The sequence below is a fragment of the Aedes aegypti genome, chromosome 2, assembly GCF_002204515.2.
Source record: "Aedes aegypti strain LVP_AGWG chromosome 2, AaegL5.0 Primary Assembly, whole genome shotgun sequence".
Lineage (NCBI taxonomy): Eukaryota > Metazoa > Arthropoda > Insecta > Diptera > Culicidae > Aedes > Aedes aegypti.
In genome coordinates, this window is record NC_035108.1 from 233135234 (window position 1) to 233161794 (window position 26561).

General features: G+C 38.5%; 1 protein-coding gene across 6 annotated transcripts in view; it reads left to right on the forward strand.

Moving 5' to 3' along the window:
* Positions 1–26561, forward strand: part of LOC5569121 (mucin-17) — an 89651-nt gene that overhangs the window by 4306 nt on the left and 58784 nt on the right. For 5 of the 6 annotated variants that reach the window (XM_001652674.2, XM_021844466.1, XM_021844462.1 and 2 more), the window contains exon 2: positions 5550–5820. The gene's annotated coding sequence lies outside the window, so the exon portion shown is untranslated. Of the gene's footprint in view, positions 1–5532; positions 5821–26561 lie in introns of all 6 variants that reach the window. The other variant, XM_021844461.1, reaches the window with a different exon arrangement.

The following is a 26561-nucleotide window of genomic DNA, read 5'->3' on the forward strand; positions in this document are numbered from 1 at the left end:
CGCCCTTCCTATATCCTCCTGCCGGCTTACGACGGAAATTGTAATACTTCCGATTTTCTTGCGAGATGCTCTTGCTGGATTTGCTGGATGTTAGCCATCTGTCGCAATTCGTATCGCTCCTCTTCAAACTGATCCTGGATCTCCTTGTTGAGCAACTCATAGAGGACTTCATCCTCCTTCGTTCGCATTTTCACTCCGAGCAGTAACTGGAATGGAGTCGTCTGTATTGCTCGTTGCCAGCTGTTGTTGAGACATTTCTGCACAGGAACGACGTGTTTGAACCATTCATCAGGTTTCGCCACAGACAGCTTGGTCAACATCGGTATTATGATTCGGTGCACCCTCTCAACTTGACCGTTTCCTCGAGGGACACCCGTAACGATCGTGTGCAATTCAATGCCCTCTTCATCGCAAAACTTGTTGAACTGTGTCGATGTGAACGCAGCTCCGCGGTCACAAATAATACGCCTTGGGTTTCCAAAAACGTCGGTAATGATACGGAGTTTCTTGATCACCTCATCAGCAGACGTCGACTTTGTGGCGAACAACCAAACAAACTTTGAAAAAGCATCGATCACGGTCAGGATGTAATTATACGATTTTCTGGTGGACGGCATTGGACCTAGATGATCAATGTGGAACGTATCCATCGGTACGTCACCTTTGGGAATCGGTTGCAGCTCACCTTCGGGCTTTCCTCTCTTCTTTTCGCCAACGATGCAGGGAACGCACGCCGCGATGCACCGTCTGATCTTCTCCTCGATGCTTGGAATGTAGTAATCGGCATCAATCCTCTCTGTCGTCTTCTTCACACCAAAGTGCCCCTTCTCGTGCGCCGATCGAATCACCTCCATCTCCATAGCTTCTGGTACGAACACACGTCGGTTTCCATTCTTCTCCTTGTAGAGTACCCCATTCGACACAGAGTAGCCCTCAACGGTTCCTTCCTGTTCCAGAGCTATTTTGATCGCTTTCACCATCTCGTCGTCGTCGTCTTGAGCAGCACGCATCTTCGCACTCACAGCAGCAGATATAGGCATAACGTTTGCCCTCGACAGCGCATCAACGTGGGGCATCTTGTCTCCAGATCGGTGTTCGACATTGTAATCAAATTCTGCCAAGATTCCTGCCCATCTTGCAACTCTAGCATTCACCCTCTTCTTCAGCATGGAATCCTTGAACGCCATGCAATCGGTCACGATTTTAAATTTACGACCCAACAAATAGCAACGGAACTTTTTAACAGATTCGATCACTGCTAAAGCTTCCAAATCGTACGAGTGATAATTTTGTTCAGCCGGGATCGTCAAACGACTGTAGTAGTAGCATGGGTGAAACTTACCGTCATCGTTGCAACGTTGCATCAAAATACCTGCTAGGGCCATCTTGCTAGCGTCTGTGTGGACCTCCGTCTCCGCATCCGGTTGGAAGATTCGTAGAACTGGATAACTAGCAAGGATATTCTTTATCCTGTCGAAAGACGCTACAGCTTTCTCGTCGAAAACAAAAACACTCTCTTTCTTCATTAGGTTGGACAGCGGACGCGCAATGTCGGCAAAACACGGGACGAACTTTCTAAAATAGCTTGCCAACCCGTAGAAACGTTGCAGCTGCTTCACGTTAATCGGTTGGGGAAAATGCTTCACCTTCTCGATTTTTCCTGGAGCGGGCTCTACTTGCCCATCGTACACAGTATAGCCGATGTATTCAACTCGACGTTGGAGAAACACACACTTTTTCCAGTTGAACACCAGTCCGCCTTTTTCCGCAACACTCATCACTTTCTTCAACAGTTCGAGTCCTTCTTCCTCCGTCTTGGAGGGAATAATCACATCGTCCACGAACACTACTATCGTGCCATCGTTTATCAAGTCTTTAAACACTTCACTGATGAACCGTCCAAACGCACTGCCGCTTGTGCACAAACCGAACGGTGCACGCAGAAATTCGTACTGCCCTTCACTAGTGACGAAGGCAGTGTACTTCCTGCTACTCTCTTCCACTGGCACGTGAAAGTAGGAGTTTTTCAAATCCAGCGTTGTGTAAACTCGAGCGTTTGCCAACTGATCAATTTGCTCTTCAACATTCGGCATCGGGAAATTGTCACGGATCACCTTTTTGTTCACTTCGCGAAAGTCAACACAAACGCGACGCGAACCGTCCTTCTTCGGAACTACTACCACTGCACTGGCATATTCGCTTTCAGACGGTTGAATGATACCGTTATCGAGCCACTCGCGTATTTGCTTTCGCACAATCTCCTTTTCCAACGGAGCAAGACGTCGGGGGCATTCACGCACTACATCGTTATCTGCCAGCTTGATCGACAGAGGATTTTTCGCGGTCACAGTGGTATCCGGTTTGTACTGTTCGATAATCTTCATCACGTCCGATCGATACTGATAGGGTTCATTCATTTATTTCATAACGCTGAAATTGGCCATTTTGGACACCCACCCATCCCTTTGTAACGCTTTTTGTATGAATATCATTCAGTTTTTGTATGGTCCGTAACATCGTTAGGACACCCACCTACCCCCTCCGGCGTTATGAAATTTGTGAATGGGCCCATAGGGTACCGTTAGTTCATTCTCATCGTACTCTTCGATCCGTCGGATCCACTTCACATCTTCTTCTTCCGTGGCTTTGGGCGGATATTTTCGGACACGCACACCATCCGGGGTGATCGAGTAATTTACACCATCGAGAAAGTCCATACCGATCAGCACTTGCATGTCGATTGCATTTTGAGGCACAACGTAAAAACGAATTTAAAAATCTTCATCTTCGATTTTCGCATCCAACACTACCTCTCCGCAAACGATTTCCACCTTCCCACCGTATCCGCGCACTTTCATATCGGATCGTCCCAGCCACTCTTCTCAATATCCAACCACAAATCCTTCCGCATCAATGTGATTTCACTTCCCGTATCAACAATGGCCGGCACTTCGTAGCCGTTTATTTTCACACTGACGGCCGGTTGAGATTTATTCACTTTTTCGATCGTGTTTACTTTCGCACTCTTCTTTTTCGTGCTCTGCTCTTCGCCTTTCTTGGCACACTCTTTCGATAGATGCCCGAAACCGTTACACGAAAAACATTTTGGTCCGTCGCCTTTCTGCGGACAATCGCTGGCAACATGCGTTGGATCGCCACAGTTGAAGCAGTGCCGTTTTGCTTCGGATTTCGCCTTCGTGTTTTTCTCCTCTCCTTTCTCACGGCGCTCTCGTTTCTGGCCGGCGCTGAATCGATCGTCGGATCGGTATTTCTTGACCGATTTCGCCTGTGCTTTTTCGTATGTGAGCAACTTTTCCTTCAGCTGTTTGATGGTGTGTGCCTCGTACAACATTGAGCGATGGTACTCGTCATCTGTCACGCCGTCGACGATGTATTCACAGATGCTCGCTTCGTCGAGCTCGATAGCAAGAGCAATCCGCTGCATCTCATAGATGTAATCTCTGGTCGGCTCGGTCGGCTTCTTCTTACGCGCTGCTAGCTGCCGATGCACGTCGCACGCTCTCACGAGAGGTGCAAACTCGGCAATTAGGGCTCTTTTCAACTTCGCAAATGTGCCCACGTCGCGCTGGGTGAACACAAATCGTCTCGCGTTTCCGGACAACCTTTTCCGGAGCATAATTAACCTTTGCTCGTCGGTCCAATATGCAGCAGCTGATATTTCCTCAAACTGGCGGATCCACACTTTTACGTCTTGGCCGTCTTCAGCACCGAAAGATTCAATACTGTCCTCGACATCGCGGAAAGAATACGGCCGGGAAGCTTTGCTTGAAATCTTCTTGCTTTTCGGTGTTGAGTGCAAAGCTGTGTGGAAAACTCTTCCGGCGTCGCTGCTACTGTTCACTTCGTCGTTTTCGTCGTCGATGTGGTGATTACCCGCGTCGTCGGATGCACCGTCGTCAGCAGCGTCGTCGTTGCTGGAAGCGTCGTCTCTAGGATCGTTCTCACCGTCACCAAGGCTGCCGTCGTGCACCTCATCGTTGGTGTTCTGACGATCATCGTTTACAGGTGTATTGGTGTTATGAGCAACAATTCTCTTCGCCATCTCTGCTTTGCTGCCTCTCGTCGTAAGGCCCAACTTTTTACACTCGCGCTCTAGTCCGACTCTCGTAAATGTGGAACACAAGTTCACCACCGGATCAGCCATCTTGCTTTTTCGGATCAACTTTTTCACAACGTTCAACGACCGATTTTACTATTTATTCGCGCAGATTTCACGAAAACTCCATCCCGGTTGAGCCCCCATGTAGAAAGTCTTGGTCGGAGTAAGTGAAATAACGCCAGAAATCTCTTCAAATCGATTTATTTAATAACTTTTACATAGCGATAGAAAGTGACGCACGGCGCGAGCGATCTCGTCAAACTAAGAACTGATCATAACGGAAGTAGCAAAAACACAGTAAAAAGTTTTTCTTTATTTCGGGGTAGGGGGATAACCAATTCGCCCCACATGTATGCTTCTGTTTTATAATTTTCATCAAAATTTGAGATTTATGTTGCAGAAATGGAGCGGATGAAATAAGAAGCACGTAAAAGATGGGTCAAATTTATATGTGATAATTGCTTAGGGGTAATTTTCAATGGAAAATGTATGAACTTCATACAATTATTGTGGCGTGATAAAATCGAACAGAAACCCGTGCTAAAATCGAGAATGATATAATGAAGCGATATTAAAACGAGTAGTGATAAAATCGAGAAACTACTGTATAACCAAATAACATCCGCACTAGCTCCACGTATCGGCAAAATTGCTAACTAAACAGTGCTCTCTCGAATTGCTTTCAAGCTTGTGAACAACTTTGCCGAAGACACGAACTTCCTAGGTGGTCAGGATCATGAGCTAGAATCAATTGAAATATGACCCCATTACATGCACACTAGCGCCTCGTAGCGGCAAAATTGCTAACTAAACGGTGCTCTCTCAAATTGCTTTCAAGCTTCTGAATAACTTTGCCGAAGATACGAACTTGCCGGGTGGTCAGGATCAAGAGCTAGAGTCTACTGGAAACACTAGCGCCACGTAGCAGCAAAATTGCGCATTAAAAATTTCACCTAATGAACGCCATAAAGCTTTTTTCCTTAGATTTATTTGGCTTTACTTATAATAACACATAGCCAACGCCATAAAGCTGCTGAACGACTTTGCTGAAGACCGCAATTTTGCAGGAAGTAAGGATTCCGAGATACTGAATCATAAATATTATAATTCCAAAGTGATGCTAAACTTTTCGGGGTGCTGCAATGTTCAACTGTGGTGTTGCAATACTAGGTGATGCGATTCCATACTTATGGTGGGTAGTGTATATGTAAAATAGATGTTTCCGTTTATTTTTATACGCATACTGTACATTTTTGGACATTGACTAAAATTTATCATGATAAAAGTATGACATTAGCTACGAAATATGTTGTGGTGTAATAATAATCCGATTTAAAATGCGATACTGAAATCGTGTTCACGGTGTCCCGGCTTCGACCACAGTGTCGTATACCTTAATTCGTTTTAATCAGAAACATCGTTTCCGCAGATTATCGTGGCTGAATTGTGCGAGACTATTTGACAGAGTATATTACTTACCGATAATCGTTGTGCAAATGTGAATTGAGATTAGGAGCTACATACATACATACCAGCGGAAAATAAACCAAGTGAACGTATCAAACAACGATAGTGCGTGCAAGTGAAAAAGTGTTTGGAACTTGATTATGGATATTGCTTTTCATTGAATGGGTGTGGAATAATTTGCTGAATGTCTTGCACACTGCTACTGCCCTCATCCTCGGTATTGTTCGAAATAGGTAAGTGGAAAAACTTTTTGATATGTTTTTACATTATCATTTAGCTACTAGATTACCCGACGTGGCTAGCCACGTTCCAACGAAATTTTAAAGCGAAAAGCTATGTATAATCAATGACAACATGAACGTTGATAACTATGTAAGTGGTATATTAATACTAAGCTGAGAAGCAGACTCTGTTCTAGTGGAGATGCAATGTCAAATGTAGAGAATAATGGTTACAATTTTAAAAATATGACCCGACATCGACTCGCTTAATAGGGTTTCAATGCTAGTAATGGACCCCTTAGTAGCTGAAATTCATTCTATACGCTTTTTCGCAATGATATCTCAGACGCATATACGTTTTGTGGAGTCTAACAACAAATTCAATGTCTTTACTTTATAGTACGTCTGTGAAACATACAAAATCATTCGATTTTTCCAGCGAAATGTGCATTTGAAAAACTGTTGTCCGAATGCCTATTATGGACCCTCCCGGGGTCCATAATAGGATTTTTGGGGTATTCCTTAGCTTTCCGATTGAAAGGGATGCGTGTGGTCGGTACTATGGTCAATTTATTACTAAAATATAATTATAAAATTAAATTATAAAATATTTCGTGCCGGCATTCCGCAGGCCGAAAGTCATGAACTTAAATTCAAAAAGGCCAAACGGGGTTGTTATCGCTGTTTTGGGGATGTCCTCCGGCGCGACAGGGATCTGATGGTACGCGCGTTGCAGGTCGATACACGAAAAAATCTTCTTACCGTGTAGAACCGTAGAAAAGTCCTGGATGTGCGGAATAGGGTAACGATCGGGAACAGTGATAGCATTCAGTGCCCGATAATCTCCGCAGGGTCTCCACTTCCCGTTGCTTTTTCGCACCATGTGCAATGGGCTGGCCCAGCAGCTTTTGGAGGGCTGGCAAATCCCTTGCTCCATCAGGAATTTGAATTCGGCTTTGGCTTCGTTCAATTTGTCCATCGGAAGTCTTCGGGGACGGCAAAAAACTGGCGGGCCTGTAGTGATGATGTGGTGGAGAGTTTTCGTTTGGGTTGGTTGATGACGCATGTTCAACACAGTTATATCCTGGAATTCCTTCAATATTGCGGCAAAGGGATTGTTCACGTTGAAAGTGGAGATGGGGATTGATTCGGAATCTGCTTTGATGGTGTTGATACACAAGCGCGTGGTGTTATCCACTAGTTTGCCGTTTCGCAGATCCACAAGCAAATCGTAGTGTTTGAGAAAGTCTGCGAAAGTCTGCACCTATTATTGGCGACTTCACATCGGCGATCGTGAAAATCCACTCGAAGGGGCGACGAAGGCCAATGTTAATGGTGAGGCGTTTAGTTCCATAGGTTGGGATCGGGCTTCCATTTGCAGCAAAGAGCTGTCTCGATTTAACAGGGTGGAACTTTTCTCTAGGCGAGGGAGGAATCACGGAAATGTCCGCACCGGTGTCGACGAGGAAGGACTGGGTCGATTTTTGGTCGTGAACGTGGATGCGACGTATGTGCGAGGGGTGGTTCAGATCAAAGCTGGGTTCTTCAGGGATAGATGATTCAAACAGGGGTTTGGGCTTTTCCGTGCAATCAGGGGATCGCACGCACTTTAATTTTTTTCTTGGCGAACATACACAGGGATTTTTCCGTCATAAAAAATGCAGGCAACATTTGGGTTATCGCCTTTTTGTTTCTCACATTTCTTGGCCTGGGCGCCATGACGATAGTGGAACCAACAAATCCATCGTCGATTCTTCGGCTGCGATGGCGTCGAGGATCTATGGCGTCCAGAGGATCGGCTGTGTGAGCGATTTCGGTTTCGCTGACGATGATGGATGTTTCCAGAAAGGACTTGTTCCAAGCGTTGCGATAATGCTTCGATGCGCTGCTCCAGGTCGGCACGTTGCGGGGTGGTAGGTGACTGGACTGCCGAAATTTCATTCCTCGGGGCTTCCATGATTTTGTCGGCAACCTTCGCTTGTTCGTCCAGGGTGGCGGTTGGCATGGCGGCGATGATAGAACGCACTGTTGTAGGCAAAGCACGTAACCACAAATTCATCAGCACGCTATCAGTACATCCTTTCCCGCCAAGTCGACGCATTTCAGACAAAAGGATGCTGGGCTTTTGATCACCGAGTGTGATTCCAGATAGCAAGCTGGTTAACCTTTGTGCTTCCGATGGTTGGAAGTGAGCGATGACCGCGGCTTTTAATGTTTCATAGCGATCGTTGTTGTTGGCGTCATTACACTGCGCTATTGTGCTATACACAAACTTGGCGCGCGGCCCGAGTGCAACAATGACGGCGTTGAATTTTTGTTTGTCCACTTTCACTTGGTTGACGCTGAAGGCCGCTTCTAAGCACATGAACCAGGTGTCGATGTCATCGGCGTCGAATTCTGGATAACCGATTTTCGCGATTATAGTGGGTTCACTCACTTTGGTCGCGACCGACGACGAACCGGGAAGGCTTTGTTTATCGTCTTCAGACATTGTTCGACGACGGCAAAAAGTTCACACTAGTGGATTTTGGTTCACAAAAGTGGTTCTGAATTTTCGCAAACGCGGCGGATTTAACAAACTTTCTGCTACGGGGCAGAAGAAACTCGCGGCTTTATGGTACCGATCACGTCGGGGTCACCAAAATTTGGGGTATTCCTTAGCTTTCCGATTGAAAGGGATGCGTGTGGTCGGTACTATGGTCAATTTATTACTAAAATATAATTTACATTAGATCGATCATATGCTCTTTAATGAGCCTCTAAAAGAGATGAGTGTATCACATATTGTGAGAATGAGTGGAATGATTTGGAGTGTGAGTGGTATGATTTAGGAGCATAGCTGTGTTACGCCACAGATTGTTTACAAATTTGACGTTGCGTATTATGGACCCTCCATTTGATTCCCATGTAATCCGGCTCGCTGCCGACGAGCCTATTATGGACCCACCTGGAAATGCGTATTATGGACCCTCTTGTGTGGTTTCATTTACAAAACTGTTCAAATATCTGTATTTATGCGTCTCAAACCAAATATTTTGCCTGAAACTGCTGACTAACAATGTAATCGAAGTTCCCCCGGTGGATTTTCATAGGAATAAAGTTGCTTTGAGTGTTAATTTTATGTTTTTTCTGTAGGGGGTCCATAATACGCAAAGGGTCCATAACCGGCATCGACTCCCTACTAATGAACGCTAAATTGTCTAAATTTACACTCTGAGCGTACTACATCGATCACGTGGCCTTATTGCTGTTGTAATGTTCTGTGCTAAAAAGCATCCTTAAAACTGTTGTAGTGTTTCTCTTTTTGTGAAGCATTTCAAAAGTTCCAGAAGATTCTATAAATTAGAGTATTTCCGAAAATTTTCGAATATTCTGCTGAATAGCTATAGCAGTGTTCTATAATTTATTGTCATCTTTCGAAATCACAGTTGTAATTAAGGGACTATCGACTCAGGAAATATCGAGTCATCGAACAAAAATGCTTTGGAACATAGACTCAAGGTGGTTTTAATTACAAAAATTGTAAAGTAGTGATTAATTTGCCCCAGATTGCGATAACCATAAAATCTTAGATTTTGTATGCCCTCATGAGTCATGGAACATCACTGTAATAATATTAAAAAAAACGTATATTTGGTGCATATTGAAAATGGCGAAACACGTTCTGACTTACATTTTAAGCCTCATCCCGATTCAAGTTTGATCGAACTACAATTTGCTTGAGTTGGTTTGTTTATGTTTTAGCGACCAAGTTGGTACAACCAAAAACGACAATGTTGGAAAGTTCGATAAAATTGCAAGAAAGAACAATGTTTCCACAATTTGCAATTGTAATGTTTTAACACTCGAATTTACTGTTGAAGCGCTCAATGAAACATTTCAAAGCGTTACTGACAGACAGACAACTCGGGATTTTATATAAATGATACCGCAGCAGTTTGAAACGGTTTGGGTACACCTAAAATAAGCCGCACGTAGTAATTAGTAGAAATCCAATTTTTTTGTATAGATAACATCTATCAGTGTTCACCATAAATATTCTCCATACAAGATTGAATTTAACCCTTCAGTCGCCTCGCGGTTTGCCACCGTAAGCAGGGCTGGTAGCAAGTCACTTTTTAGTGACTTGGTCACTTTTTTCGACATGGTCACTAAAAAGTCACTATTTCCAACAACAAGTCACTAAAGTCACTTTTTTCAGAAAATTGGTCACTAAAGTCACTATTTTCGTGATATAACGGTATTGAAATTTAAGGCTGGGTTATCTTTTCAAACACAAACAGCAAGAAATAGATACTTATTATTATAAGTGTGATTTGGAAATTTAAGAGTCCAAAAGATAGGGATTCCTGAATATTTCGTACACTGAGGAAACTGAAGTTATGTTATTCATAATACCTTTTGTATGAAACAGTATTTTCTTAGCTGAAAAACATTTCATACGACGCGTATGATTTTCATAACTCGCTTTTGAAGAACATACGAATTAGATTCAAGATTCATACGCGGTCTTATAACATTTCATACGATGTGCTTATGAAATCCAAAGCAACCCTGGTTTGAAAAATATCATACGTTTTTCTTATGAACCGAGCATCAAAACGAATCAAAATGGCGTTTGAACAAATGAAGCTCGCGAGTTTTAAAGTTCTGGTGAAAACGATGGGTATGTTTAGAGGTAAATAGTAAAAGAATACTATTCAAATTCATTTTTTAATATCGATAATTCTATGTAGAGTGGAGCAAATATGGCGGCTCGGGCTAAACTTTGTCTCGTGCAATGGCAACAGAATGGAAATACGAAGTTTTTTTGAGCGTGGCATCGAAAACGTGAGTTTGTTTATTAGGTTTAATATTATGTTTCAGTAATTGATAATCGACTATCTTCTTCAGAATCTGTCCAACTTATCAATAGTGGCCACGATCACAGGGTTTGACGGTGCCAAAGTAGAAGGTGCACCATAATAATACCCGTCTGTGAAACATATCACCTTCCCAATACTTTGGCACACCTCTAACGGTTCATGATTTATCATGAAACGGCTGCATTCAGGCAGAGGATCTGTTAATATGTTTCGGCATATTATCAGGTCCTCTTCGAACGGAGGGACCGCCAGGGCTCATTAGTTACTTATAAACCAGTGCTGGTTGTTGATGGTTCAGTTCGTTTACCACGAGCTGTAGCATCCTTTGTACTAATCAGTAATGGTTGTTAAGTTTCGAAGCTAACGTGTGATCAATCGTTTTATGGTGCAACATAAGAATGGGTGTTTGGTGGAACTGCGCGTAACACTCGTTGTTATTAAATTTAGTGATTGTGAGGGTGCTAAGTGATTTTGTAATAAAATCTATGGTGATGAAAATTTGAAAATGAAATTGGATGTGATTCTGATAGTTTTGTTAAAAATATAATAATGATGATGTATAATGATGTGAACTCTACTAATTTAATAAAGGCCATAATACATTTTGCAATCATTTCTCTGAATATATACATTATTGCCTAGTTCTTCAAACATGCATGATAAAAGTGTTAATAATGACAGCGAGTGCAGAAGAAAGGATCGAAGTGATTTTGTTTTACTGTAACTTTGTTGATAGTGCTAAATTGTAGTTTGAATAGTAATGACTATACAGCAACAAAAATAATGAAACATTTAAATTGAATATCTTTTAATTACTTAGTAACGCTAACAGATGGGAAATGGTAATAACAATGAATTTATATGAAAATGGTGTGATGTAAAAAGTGATATAATGGGAAGTATATCTGAAGTGTATTACGAAAGTTGATGAGTGATAATCGGTGATAAACGTGATAGTGTCGAAAATAAAAGTGACGATAGTGAGTGATGAAATGAAATGGGGAATGGGGACCTTTTAATAAAACTATTTCGTTCTTCACTTTAACAACTCTAGTAGCATTTCAGGCCTTATCATAGTTTGATAGTAGTCTAAACTACTAGACTGCAAAACTACGGTAAGGGCTGATTGCTGCTAGGGTACACAGTGACCATTTGAGCAACATTGCTTAGGAACGTCTGTGTGATGAACGCAATAGAGGCTTATAAAAGCAAATGCTGGGAAGGAGCTTAGGGCAGATTAAGAGTACCAGTACTACCCCTATCGCTACCAACAAAAAAAAAAATATTATGTTTCAGTAATTGATAATCGACTATCTTCTTCAGAATCTGTCCAACTTATCAATAGTGACAAAGAAGCTTTCCGCTAAAAGCTTGGCACAGGAAATTTGAGGTGGTCACCGGGAAAATAATTTTGAACGAACATCTCCAAGCACTAAACCTACAAACCACCAAAATAAGTTGTAGAAAGTTGTTATGGTTGATGATATTGCCATTTACGAAAACCTGAGCCAAATTAATATTTAACAAATTTCATGGGACATCCACTGAAATCTTGGACCGATTAATTCAGAAGTACGATTGGCGGATTTCTGAGACGATACTGATTTTTGATGAAGCCTGGATTACCTATTAGTTATTCCTTGATAAAGCTCTTATGAGACCTCTCACCATATTTTGTATTTACAATGTATTTTTCCAATCATTCCCAACAAAATTCATGCAAAAATCATTTAAAGTAAATAAAAAGCGAGGTCCTTAAGATAGTCTTAGTCAGATTTTTGTTAAGTTTTTGACGTAATTCTTAGCCAAATTTTTGATAGATTGCTTGTAAGATGCAATTTTAGATTTATGTCAAAAATTTAGCCAGCTTCAAAGGAGAAAAATAAAATATTTTCGAAGATACCGTTTCTGTTAAAAAGATCCAACATAAGTTTCACCAGATTAAGATTTTGTCCATGAATCAGTCATGGTCTATGGCTAACGCATAATTTCGAAGGCACTCTTAGAAGGCTTGTTATTGAGCTTTGCAGTTTTCAGGAAAATCAGTATAAATTACATAGAGCAAAAATTTGTTTATATAATTACAAAATCTCTTAAATTCCAATGACTTCAAGAAGGTGGACGAGCTTTTAGATATTTCAACAAATAAGTTCACATAAGTTTGTCCAAAACTCTTTTGAAATTCAAATCATATTCAGATCGCAGTGTTGATCAAAATTAATTTAATTTATAATCTCAAGTCTTCCGATTTTGACTATTTCGTATATAAAAAACTAAAACGTCAAGTTTTTTTTTTAATTTTTCGGGCATCCGGGAATTGAAAAACTGATTTTGAATGGAAACCCGAACTACTGCATTGCCCTTATTCGCTTGGTATTTTATGCGACCAACAGTAAGTTTCAATCATGATCATAGCAGACTGGTTTATACGCCGAACTATCCGAACAAACACTAGACAAAACGTGTGAATGTTCGCATAAGGAGGTGTATGTGCTAACAAGTGCTGTTCGCACGTCCGACGAGTATATTATTAGGCAAAGAATGCATAGCAACGAAAATATGCATTTTGATCATATTGGCGCTTACGTCGACTATGCGAACATGGGCAGTGCACTTCTCTACACTCTAAATTCACCCAACATGTATGGTTAATATCCGTATTTTCATTTATAGTCATTTTTATGACTATTACATGTAGTTTTGAAGTCACTTTTAGGTCACTATTTGGTCACTTTTTGGTCACTATTTCTATCATTTTGGTCACTAAAGTCACTATTATTTTACTGTCTGACTGCTACCAGCCCTGCGTAAGAACCACCGCGCAGCTGTTGTGAATGAAAAGCGAGGTTTTTTTCAGCAGTGTTGGACAAAATACAACAACGCGGCGACTGATGTGTTAAAATATAATATCTAAATAGGAAATATGTGCGGTAGCACATATAAGGACTGTTCATTTTATAAAGTGGACATCTTGTGTATGATGTATCTTTTTAATTTATCCATGAAATTTCAATCGGTTTTCTGTACATCGTTCGACTAGTATTGTATAATGTCGTGATAATAAAAAAAATCCAAAATAATTAAATTTCACACGAATATGGAACAACGTTAAGAACGGTCGATTTTTGGAAGTTATCAAAATCAATCATTGTTAGAAAATGGCTGGAAAATTCGACAATATATATTTTTTATTTTCAAAAAAGGCTTGTTCTTCGAAAGCACCATCAATCAGGAGCCTGATGGAAGAAATCAAGTTATTTTTGGAGCAACAATTTTACAGATATAATAAAATCATTTTTCCTCGATATTTTTAGAGGAAAATATTTTAAATTTGAAGTGAACTGATATGAGTAGAATTTTTTGGTATAAAGTACGTCCTGACGGAAGTACTAACATAGTATTAATATGAAAAACAATTTACGCCTTCAGAGAGTTACTTATTTAGTCCCCATGTCACATGTAAAGCACAACAGAAAAATGATTGCTTTATTTTTAGAAGACTTTTTAAAATACAATAACAATCATCAAAATTGGCAACTCTGCTGTGATAAAATCGATTTTATTTTCCACATATTAGTTTCATAATATGTTATTCTGAGATAACCAATTGAAACATTCGAAGAAAAACGCTTACAATTTGCTGTAGATCGATAAATATGTGTACAAGATTTTAAAAGTGTGAGACTTTTTAGTAAAACGACCATAAAGAGTAAAATTTAAACTTAAGACTGCGGTTTAAAGTCACGATTTAGCACTCGTTTACACAAACATAGTTTCGTTTGTGATCTAAACTAGTTTTGAACACGCTTTTTACTTTTCTCTTTTGCTGGGAGTGAAAAGATGGTTTATCAGCAAATTTGGCCATAAATGGATAAATCACTAAAGTTACCTAATGCCAGAGAATGGTGGAATATAATTGATTTTTTTAAAGCTATACCTTCAGTAGAATAGTAAAGGATACAAACATACAATTTGTTCATTAAGATGAGGATTTTTGTTTTGCAAAAAATAATGTTAAACATTGACGATCAGCTTTTCTTAGGAGTTTTTGGAAAAACTATTGAGCTCTTTAACTAAAAACATTTTCTAAGATCTTATACTTTCATAGCATTGTAGAATAATAGTTGAACGATACACAGAAAACCGATTACGATTTTATCAATAAATAAAAAAGAAATTGCATAAACAAAGTGTCCACTTTATAAAATGAACAGTCCTTAATAGCAAGAATAAGCAAGAATAGAGAGTGCTGAACTCTTAGGATGCAAATGCAAAGTTTGATTGCAAATATTACGGTACATAGAAACTAGATGCTGATTATTCTCAGTGTAACATAACATGGAAAGAGATTATAGTGAAATGTTATAACGAACGTATTCCGCACCAACTCGAACAGATGTGGGCAGCACCCTTTCAAATTTCAATAATAGGTAATGTTTATTATCAGCTGTCCACACATCGCAAGACGGGCACTTTTAAGGAAAAAAAGTTTTTCTAACTTTTTCTTGCCTTAAAAATGCGTAAAAGTATACTGAATCAAAATTATTGAAATCCGTTAACCCTCTAATACCCAAATTTTTATTTTCGATCTAGATATCATTTTTTGTTATCGAAAATCATTCTAAACACGTTTTTGGCAATGATTCATTTATATTCGTAAATTTATAAATTTTGGTTTTTACAATTTTTATTTTTGACCAATTAAAAAAAAATTTTTTTGAAAAAGGATAGCATTTTTTATTTTTTTGAAGCCTCTTCTGGTTACTAATTTTTGGCAATAATTAATGGCTCTTCTTCTGTGAAAGGTTGATTGTAGAAAAATATGAAAGATACGATTTTCTGTATTGTATATCAAATGAAACACAAGAATTGGTAGGTAATAAAAATAAAAATTTTCCAACATTTTTCAAATAAACAAAAAAAATTCAAAAGTTATAATAAACTTTCCTCATATGCCTATTATGGTACAAGGTATAAGCCAAAAATGAAATCATTTTGATTTCAAAGCTACGAAAAACACACTTAGGGGGAGATCCCCCAGTGCCGGACAGCACCCAATACCGGACAAAGTCGAAACATTGAGAAATCATGGTCCAATCAAGATGGTGTATTAGTAGAAAAGAAAGCTATTATGTAGACTAATGTTTGCGTAGAATAACACATCCTTGAAATATGCACCCCTTTTTAAAAAAGTAGAAAAGTTTGAAAATCTTTAAAAAATTGACGTATCTTCTTAATTTTGAGCCTATTTAGTAATTATTTTGAATATGAAAAAATACTTTCGATCCCGCGAGCATGATCGATTACAATCCTAATTTAATAGTATAAATGTATTTTGTACCATAATTGAAGTAAATATGGACAAATTACAATTTTGGTTAAGCACCTCCTGTCCCTCAGTTTCGGACAGCTTGATTTGTTATATGATATCTTTGTAATTATTGCATCAGTGTCTCAAAATACTTTCATTTTTCATGGGTTCCGTCGACCATGGTATCAAACATGCAATAAAATTAAGAAGAATGAACATTCATAACAACATCGTAAAATGTGCTATTTTTCATCATATATGAAAGAGGTTTTTGATAGGCATCTTGCAAACTAAGAAAAACTCAAATTATTTTTGTAATTGTTGCAATTGCATTGAATTGGTAATTATAAACTATTCCTGTAGTGTACACATTCAATGATGTTCAAATTTACAGAATTCGAGGCATTTCCAGATCGTGTCCGGTATTGGGTGCCACCTTTCAAGATCGATCAATTTGGTACTAAAATACATCAGCAAAACTCAATGTCAAAATTCATATTTATATTTTCAAAATTATTTTTGTACACTATAAAAATGATAATATTTATCATAAATGGGTAACACGAGCCCATCAAATCAATATTTTTCGAATTATGAATTTAGTGGCTTAAGTGTCCGGTACTGGGGGATCTCCCCCTATATTATTTCGCTGACCTCAGCAAAACGTTTTGCTGAGAACCCCACAGCCGAGATTTCGAATCCCTGTACTTATTTAACCGAGATTTCGGCAAACCTTATTTTTTATCGAGAGCTCGGCGAACGTTACCGGTAGACGTTTACTGAGATCTCGGTAAAAGTTTTACAGAGATTCGGCAAATAATCACCGAGATATCAGCTGTTGGATTCTCGGCGAATGCGTTTACTGAGGTCGATTTCCGAATTTAAGTGTGTACACAAAAGTGTTCCCCGTCTAAAGGCGGGGGTATTGGAGTGAGTAAGAGTTCTAGTTTTTTTTTTCTTACAGTCAACATAACATTGTAAGTTTTGATAGCACGTGGCTTGTGCCAGTGTTCTTTACATTTTGCAACATATTTTTTAAACCATGAATATTCTAATTCTAAAACAAAGTTAGAATTTCTCACTCTAAAACCAAATAAGACAAAATCGGGCTCTTCTGGACCAACACACCATGTGTGTAATTTCAACACATTCTTCTTCTTGGCATTACGTCCTCACTGGAACCGAACCTGCTTCTCAGCTTAGTGTTCAATGAGCACTTTCAAAGTTATAAACTGAGAGCTATTTTTGCCAAAGTTGCTATTTTCGCATTAGTATATCGTGTGGCAAGTACGATGATACTCTATGCCCAGGGAAGTTAGGGAATTGAACCCATGCACCTTTAGCATCACAGCTAAAAATATGTTGTAAATTTAAGTTTATATTCATGCACATATTTGGAGCATCAAAATAAACTGAAATGTCAACGACAAATGGCTTAATTTTTAAATCAAATGCACTTTAAATTTACACGATCATGTAACATTCAAGCATCTTTGGTTGAAAACTAAACGAAATGCCGTAAAAATAGATGAATTTGGTTTATTTTTACTCTTTGCCTCAGTTTACACTACATTGGAATTTAAATATTTTTATCTGTGATGGCTTTGCTTTGTAGCCGCGGACTCTATCCTCTAAGATCCAAAAAAACCACATGCTCAGATCAAAAGATTTTACATGACTTCATGCTATTTTTTTCAAATTTCATCTACATTTAGTGGAGTATCCCATTCGTGCTATCAACCTATGAACGTTGTCTTTTTACACGCGTTGCAGACTCCTCTGGTATCTTTGGTTAAAACATTGAACATCTTCCTTGATGATGAGCCCGATAGGCGTCAACCCGGCTGTGATCCACACGGCCTCTTTAGAAACCATCGGTATGCACTTGCTACTCTTCAGCACATGATAATATAGTACTTTCCCGACCAGACGGAAGAAACAAGATTATAACAGAATGTGTTCCCCTGATATGATTTTTTTATATCACCGGTTGTTATTTAACATGTACCGTTAGTAGTTAAAATAACAAAAATTCTAACAAAATTTGCACCAAATTAAACTAAAATATAATAAACCCTGTTACAATTATATCAAAATTATTACAGAATGTGTTGCAAGGATGTTACAAAATAACAAAATTATCGCAAACTATGTTACTGTTTATGACGTCGGATGTTATTTGCAACAAACTTACAAATGCGATGTCAAAAATATAACAAATGTTGTTATAAATGTGTTACTAACAATATAACAAGTTGAGAACAAAGCCATCTCGATAACAACATTTTATCAACTTCTGTTATTTTTAACTGCTGCTGATAGGAATGTGATATGATCTTGTTATGTGGTTCTGGTCGGGTTCCAACCGCTTTAGCGCCACGCCTGCCAGGAGCTTGCGTTTGCTGGCAATAACGGCAGTGCTGTAATAGCCGCATATTCGTCACATTCGAAATTTTTGACAATTTTTTAATTAACACCATGAACAGTCATCAAATGATAAACACTTTCGATCAACTTACCGAAATCTGGGAGGTTATTCTAGAAAATTCGAAAAAAATACCAAGTTGTTTTGTCACATTGGTAATTGTAACCGCATAACAGTCATATTACGATTATACATGAGCCCCGTAATGACTATTCAATCAATATGCAATATGGGCTGTACAAAATTTTAGTTTCAAATAAGCACTTTTGAGCTCTTGATAATTTTCAAAAAAAAAAAAAAAAGTTTCTTCCCATACTACTGGTTTTCCGTTTACTCAATGTCTACTTTTGTAGAATGTTTCAAATATGCAGCTATGGGCAGGCAGCGAAAAAACTAGAAAGGGGGCGAAAGTGTGAGAAACTGAGAGTAACGATACTTAACAAAAAATAAGACACTCAAGTCAATAGACGATTATACTCTAATAATGAAAAGATTAACTGATTACACAATTAACTTTTTCCCTCCACATATTTGTTTGTACTTCTTTTCATGCTCATTCTATAATCACATAAACAAAACTTCGACAAACATTGCAAAAACGAAATATGTTGCATGAGAATTCGGTATTCAGTGTTTACTTTGAATTATAAAATGGCAACTTTTATGTTCCCAAAAGATAACGTATTCAGATTTACGTTAGATAAGACCACAGATTCACGTTAGATAATAATTATATTTTTTTAAAGTGATTATTAGATATTTTTTTTAAACTGGTTCGAAAACGTAAAATAAATAGTTTGTGTTTTATTTGTAAAAGAACTTAATTCGGACAGCTTATTTTATTATATTTGATATCCGGGTCCACAAAGGCAATGATTTTGATATTTTGTTGAACATATTTATTATTACTTATGGTACACACTATTTTATAAACTATTTAAAAAATAAAAAATGATGAGCCAAAATTAAGAGCCATTAATCTATCAATTACCAAAATCATGTAACTAAAAAAAGATTTGAAGAAATATCTGATTGAAACCTCGAAAGCTACAGAGAGCAATCTGCATTTTTTTTAACAAACAAACACCTTTTTAAATTACATACAAACAACTTGCAGAATTTTCTAATGGTTTTTTAAAGTTTTGACGTTTCAAAGTCGTCGAACACTAATTACTTGATATTCTTTATCTCGATATCGAGTTCAAGAACCATAGTAAAAGTTGGTTCTCATGGCTAACTCGATGGTCTCTTGGTTCGTAATTACACTGATATTATGTCCTGTAAGTCGATGGTCCCTTTAATATCGAGATATGGAGAGTTTTTTTCAAAACCATATCAGGTGCGATTTCAAAAACATGTTGGCCTCAAGGGGGCGAAAGTCAAAAAAGTTCGGGAAACAGTGATGTAGAACATTCCATCATCGCCAGGAGCTCTCATATTTTTGATTTTTTAATAATAGTTCTCATTTCTTCCAAATTAGTATCCCAGGAATTTTCGAAAATGTTCTCTTGATTGAGAATATTTTCGAAGTCCTGAGTAACTTAATTTTCAATTGGACTAATATGTCCTAAATAAAAATTGTGCGCGCTTTCAAACTGCATAGCAAGTTTTTGAGATTTTTCGCAATAACTTTGCAATAACGCAATAAATAATAATTGGTTCTCCGACATTACCCGGAATACCATTACCCGGAATGCAATTTACCGGAAGACCATTACCCGGAAAACCATTTACCGGAATGAACCATTTACCGGAAAGCCATTACCCGGAAGGACCATGTACCGGAAAATTATATCTCCATTTCTCGACTTTTTTCATTCACGTCCTCTAAACCGTTTTATGGTCATTCATGTCAGTATGTTGACTTAAACCTATATAAAATGACCACCAAGGATAAGGTTCTTAGTTCAAAATACATAAGCACCAGAGAGGAGTCTAAGATATCTTTATACTTGATCATGTCAATATGCACCATCTTCATATATTTGCATTTCATAAATGATTCACCCTTTTTTTTAAAATACGCCGTTCTTTCAACTTATCTTTTCAGCTTGTCTTGGCTGAACTGGCCTAATTTGGCTACAACTATGTAACTTTACGTTTAATATTCGACCGTCGATTCACCAAAAGTTAATAAATAAGCAATGATTAGAATTTTTAATACTTTTCGCCGAGTGGCAATTGGGTTGTTTAGTGATGAAAAATTCATAGTTTTTTGTAGCTTGATCGAAAGAGCACATTTTAATAAGTGTAACACGATTTTATTGCGCTTTAATATTTTAATTTTGATATAGTAAATGATTAAAACAGATTTCATTTCGTTGACTGAATGACATTTCATTTTACACAATGACAGCTCGTCCCGTAGTAAATTTTGCCGAGGGGTGATTCAAACGCGATTTCCATACTAAATACAAACGTGTTTTAAAAATAGTTCCAGGGCACTTAAAATTATGAAACTTTGGATTCTGGTTCAGTTTTTAACGTAGAATCAGAATATGTTAAAAACGGGATACCTCTAAACAAGCCAATTCGCCGAATGTCGTTTCCGCAAGCGTCAATCAACCGATTGTTAATCCCCAGTATATTCGTTTTCCTAGAATGACCCATTTCGGGTCATCTGATATTCACCCTTCTTTATTTGGTTGGCGGTTCTTTCGAGTTCCACCGATTCGGCATTTTTGGCAAAATGTGTTTAGTCGAAAATGACCAAATATCTTATTATTTTGATTGCTTATTGTTCTTTCTTGTTTATTACATTGGCATTGAATTCGGGGTACAGACATTTGGAGAAAAATAGCACAAAAAATCAAATTCAAAGGAAAAGTAGATCTATTGAGGTTCTGGACGTTACAATGGCGAATAGTGTCCCTACTCTCAATCACCAAGGCACTCTTAGTTTTAGTCTCTATTTTTTTAGCTTTCCCCAAACCATAAAGCTGACATGAGAATTGAACTGTTGTATGTTGCTTCCCTCGCAAGATAAGTGTTTTTTTTTTATATTTTAATACAATATTGAAATTGGATTCTGATCTGTTTTAACGTAAAGGAACAAAAAAAAACATCATAACTCCAAACATTTTTAAATGCTAAGATGTTCCATTTACTCAAATGCAATCTACCTTATTTGTAAGGCTTTTTTCGATTTCGATTTATAATAATGGTACCTTCCAAGTGGTCTCGGACAAAAAAAATCTTTTCATTCTTTCTATCCTTGCCTGTAATATTTAGTTTTATAGCCTAAGTTTGAAGACATAGTTTTTCGATCTATATCAGGCGATTCTTTCCTAATTAGGTCGCCAATAAAATTACATGTTCAATCAAATTTTGGTATCGTGATATTCGTTCATAGTTTAAGGCTTACGTTGCGGCAAAGTGAATTTATTCAGAAAGATCAAGTTGAGGTTGGTAGAATTGAATACCGCCGGTTCAAAATTATTTCTGAATGACAAATTTGACAACGTTTCAGAGCTAGGGTACTTACATACTTGTCAAACTATGAACGAATGCAACAATGGTCGGTTGATATAGATAGGCTCTCAGCTATTAACTGTTGAAATGCTCCTAGAACAGCTGAGAAGCAGGTTTTGTCCCAGTTGAGTCGTTACGCCGGCATGAAGATCAACATATTTGGTCCATAGCTGTTTGAAGATGTCTTTTGAAATAGTGTTTATGGAAACTGAGGGAGTCGAGAATGTATACTTTGAACGAATGAACCACCATTTGATGATGGAAAGATGTTTATGATGGATAACGTTAAAGTTCAAGAATCCATCACCGTCATCGTCGGAGCTTCAAAAGCAGTTTTTTCCCTCAAACCGGAAATTTATTCTTTGAAAATATGTTCACTGTGTTTCAGTTGAAAAATGGAATACAATAAACACATTTTTATTAAAACATACTTGATTTTAAACAAAAAAAAAATCCTTTTGAAAATTCTAAATTTGATGACGGATCATTGTCCCTTAATGATGGATAATCGGCGATATAAGTCAAAATCAATGGTGTCGACAGAAAAAGTGTGGCAATTATGTGACAGTGACTGATTAAATTAAATCGGGAATGTAGACCTTTTAGTAAAACTGTTTCAGGTCCTCATTTTAACCAATCTAGTAGCGTTTCAAGTCTTATCATAGTTTGATAGTAGTCTGGACCACTAAACTGCAAAACTACGATAAAGGTTGATTGCTGAAGTACACAGTGACCATTTTAGCAAAACGTCAGTGTGATGAACGTAATAGAGGATTTCAACACAAATGATGGGAAAGCGCATTGGACAGATTAAAAGTCCTAGTACTACCCCTCTTGCTACTTAGAAAAAAGAAAATATCCTGAATCGACACTCAGCATGGCTTTGTTTTGAAGCTGCTGACTCTACTGGAAGACTAAGGAAGGTCCCCACAGTAGAAGCATTACCTAAGAATGCTAATGTCGCTGCTGTTCGTGTTACCAACATCTAGTTTGTCACGAACTGACAGCTTGAGTACCGGGCCTCAAAGTGTCAGATTAATTTTAGAAGCCAAAACAACGACATGGTATTGAACAAATAATGGAAATCCATAATTTAAGGTAATAATAATTAAAATCAGTTTTGTGAAAACAACGCCATTAGCGTTCTACTACTAATATTTCTATTGTCCCCACATATGAGCTTATGGAAACTAAAGACAATTCTTAAGGAAGACAACGATATGTTAGTAATGACAGTTCAGCATATTATAAAAATATCATACTACAATCGGGTCGTTGTGTCAATAGTCAAAAGAAGTACTAATCTTATTATGCTATGCATTGTTCAATAAGTTGTTCAAAGTATGAAATTCAATAATTCTTGTAAGCTGTGGTCAGGCGGTAAATCTTTGCTTATAATTATATCATCATCGATATATTAATGTCCTTTATGATCGACGGTAGATAGACAAATTGAACGAAATAGTACAACGACCAAGAAAGAGAGTATAAAACGATGCGGTGTATATCAAAGCGACTAATGTCATTTAAATAATTAAGTCTTGTACACTGATCGCTACATCTTCTACACTCAATTTCTTCATCCAAGTAATTTCACACGGCTCTCAACATACCGGTACGATGTCCACGGCAATGCTTTTGGGTGGGAATATGCTTTACTCTTGTTGGGTATACATAAATCGAGAGGAGCAAAATGAAATAGGCAGTCGTGCTCGCCCTGCTCAGGAAAAGGAAACCCAAAGAAAGGAAATTCTGCCCTATACTTGTGCAGCGAGAATTGCACACAGTGACATCTATCCGTGTACAGATAGTAAAGGTTGTTCGACCAAAAATGTTTCCGACCGCTTCTACAATTCTACTTCATGTTGAACGAGAGGAGAGTGAATCTGTTCTTCATTTGCCGCCGACCACGGTAACGGCTCATACCCTCGAAAATTAATGTTGAACGCAGGTAACCAATGTAGAACTTATCGTACCGTGCGGAGTCGTACTACTGAGAGGTACGAGGATTCGAGACCATTTTAATTTGATGTGCGACTTAGTATTTTGAATTGTCGTTTTTAACTGTCAAAATTATTAGGTATTAAAAAAAACTTCTAGAAAATTCACTGACACAAGTTTCCTTTGCATCCAAATCATAATATATTTTTTAAGTTCTGATTAACGAAGGATGCACATCTCTTAATTATTTCCCTATTGTAAAAAACACTGATAAAGTACAAACATATGAGAAATATTCATATAAACACTTGTTAACTTTATAAATGTTATGATACATTGTTGAGTGGTTGTGTCAAAAAATACAAACGCTACCAATATTTAAATCCGTACGGTAGCCCAACGCCGGCTGCTACTCGATACATAATTTCACTGCGGTCTGTCATAGAACCTCTGTCATCGGAGTCTGTCGTACGATTGATAGAGACATGCTAGTAGAAGTTCAGTTGATGCCTGGTTTTCGTTCAGTGGTGAGACTGTTTCATCGGTGAGAGATTATGTGGTCTCCGTTGATGTTATGGAGTAGCTCTCTTTCGCATAGCTCTGTAGTATTCAGTGTTGCCGATTTAGAGGAATTTACGTATTCTCGGCAGTCTAAGCCGATGCCGCTCATCTTTTGTAATTTTCTCGGACTTACGCACACAAATTACCTGTCTGTCTGTTTACATTTATGCGCTACTCAAACCTTCATCGGATTACACGGACAGACTTGTTAAAAACTTTTTGGAAACTGTAAATCAGCCGCATTATTTTAATTAATGACTTCTCTGGCGAAATTGTTTGTTGAGTCTTGTAAATCTCGTCAGGAAAAAGCTGACTTAAAGAATCATCTGAATGTTTCCCTTGGTGTCTTTTTATAGAATATACTATAGATTTGGCGTTTTAGTTTTGATTATCGATAATAGTCGAATAGGGCCGAAGTCGTAAATTATCCTATATCATTATAAGATCAGTTTATTGCGTGAATTGCGTTTGCTGACAATATCAACAACCATTTACGCAACTCTGTGAATATAGACTCTAATAAACACATGACCAAATGCTTAGGGCTCGTTCTCAAATTTCATAACGCTGAAGGGTATACATGGATGGCCTCAAGTTACAGCCCGTACATAATTTGGAGATCATCTCTACAAAAAGTGTTACAAGGGGGAGTGTGGGTGCTAAAAATGACAATGTTCCGCGTAATGAAATTTGTGAATCAACCCTTATTCCACAGACAAACAGACGTAACAGATGAAACAATTAATACTCTCGTCCGAATGATCTGGGGATTCAGTTTAACTCAAGACTAATATTCTGCTCACACCGTTCAATGATTATGTCGAATGCAACGCGCCAGTTAAAATTCATCTCCAAAAGGGCGAGAGATCTTTCGGATCCTAATTGTTGGAAATCGTTTGTCCAATACTCGAAAATGTCTCCGTTCTTTGGAATCCGTACCAAATAGCGTGGATTGTGAGAATAGGAAGGATTCAAAAACGATTCATTCGCTCTACCGCTTGCCGTTTGTGAGATCCCGAAAGCTTACCGTCATATTTAGATAGATGTAGGCTGCTTGGGCTGGATACTCTGGAACATCGAAGAAAAATCCAGCAATTATTACTTATGGCAAAAGTTTTGACCGGTGAAAGTCATAGTCCAGAACTGCTGTCGCGTTGATAAATTTCCGAGTACCGACCCGATCCCTACGACGTTGCTGCGGTCAATATTTCACCGAATCGTTTTTGGGTATAATGAACCTATAATAACTACCTTTATTCGTGCGTTTACGGCTGTTGAAGAACTGTTTAATTTCGATGAACAACCTAAACGATTAGAACAGCTATGGCAGATTATGCACGAATACGGTTTCCCGGATAAACCGATAAGATGGATCAAGAAAACGATGGAGCGAGTGATGTGCGTAGCATGAGTATCAGAAACACTCTCGAGTCCCTTCGAATCTCGCAGAAGGTTACGGCAAGGTGATGGGCTTTCGTGTTACTGTTCAAAATTGCGTTAGAGGGTGTGATAAGAAGAGTGGGATTAGACACGAGTGGCAAAATCCGTTCAACTACTTGGTTTCGCCGACGACATTGATATTGTAACACGGCACTTTGAAACGATGGCGAATACGTACATCCGACTAACGGCTGAAGCTAGGCGAATCGGACTGAACATCAATGTGTCGAAGACAAAGTACATGATAGCGAGGGGCTCAAGAGAGGATACGGCACGCCCCCCTTCGATATTGACAATAATGAAATCGAGGTGGTCGAAGAATTCGTGTACTTGGGCTCCCTGTTGATCGCCGACAACGACACCATCAGAGAAATCCAGAGATGCATCGTGACTGCAAATCATGCCTACTATGGACTCCGCAGAACTCTTCAGCCGAGCAAAGATTGCCATCGCACGAAGTTAACCATCTACAAGACGTTGATTATACCGGTACTCCTTTATGGGCACGAAACATTGTCTCTACGTGCAGAGGATCAACGCGCCCTTGGTGTTTTCGGACGGAAGGTGTTGCGGACCATCTACGGCGGAGTACAGATAGAAGACGGAACGTGGAGAAGGCGGATGAACCATGAATTGCGCCAGATGCTGGGAGAACAAAAAATTGGGAGTTTGCGGTGGGCCGAGCATGTTACCAGAATTTCGGATATCAACCAGGTGAAAATGGTTCTCGAAGACAATC